Source organism: Apium graveolens, chromosome 1 (genome assembly GCF_009905375.1).
Source record: "Apium graveolens cultivar Ventura chromosome 1, ASM990537v1, whole genome shotgun sequence".
NCBI classification, from domain to species: domain Eukaryota; kingdom Viridiplantae; phylum Streptophyta; class Magnoliopsida; order Apiales; family Apiaceae; genus Apium; species Apium graveolens.
In genome coordinates, this window is record NC_133647.1 from 44,382,811 (window position 1) to 44,383,766 (window position 956).

The window sequence follows — 956 nt, forward strand, 5'->3', positions numbered from 1 at the left end:
CATCCAAAAATAATCACAGTCATTTTATTCCACAATTATCTGCCAATACACCTTAAAAGGTTTTCTGAATAAATTTACATTTCTTTGCCATTATTACAATTCATAAATATACATAATCTGGTACATCAAAAGTTGAAAGCCTAGCCTATTGGTAGTTCCTACCTCAGCTACAGCGACATCAACGCCTATAGGAAACTGCGGAACGTTTCCTATCCGCTCGCGAATTGGGAGCTTGGTCCTGTTCATCTTGTCTATCTAATGTTGTGTGATGAAAGAAGAAAGCAAGGGTGAGCAGCAAGCCCACCAAAATAATATGTATAATGATTAACAATATATGAGCCTTCTCATAGTACTCAGGAAAGTCTTGGTCAAAAGAAATGAACCAAGTTTGATATCTTTAACGCGATGAAGTCGCAAAATATTCAGTATATATACATATATACTTTTCAAAATCTTGGAAGTCCTCTTCCATGTATAATATACACAAAGTTCCAGTTCATAATTGTATAAAAATATCATTGCAAGGTGATCTCATTTATCTAACCATGTCTCAACGTTTTTTCTGAAAATCTTTGTCATTCATAAGACAATTATTAACTAGATATAAGTTTAAAAGATGAAGTTACAAGATACTCAATACTACTTGAACTACCACCGTTCAAGATATAATAGTTTCAAAAGTTCATCACATAGATGAGACTACAAGACAAGTTTTGAATAGATTCAATCTTTGAATATCTTTATAAATAATGAAGTTACGAGATACTTCATTAAGTCCCGATATATATATATATATATATATATATATATTCATATATATCTCCCATACATTTCCTGAAAACCTCTGTCATGTAAAGTATGAACAGAGTTGCAATATCCAATGAATTTGGAAGGAAAAGAATTTTGGCATAAACCCGATATCTTGCTGATCAGGCAAAGATACCAATAAGTAACCT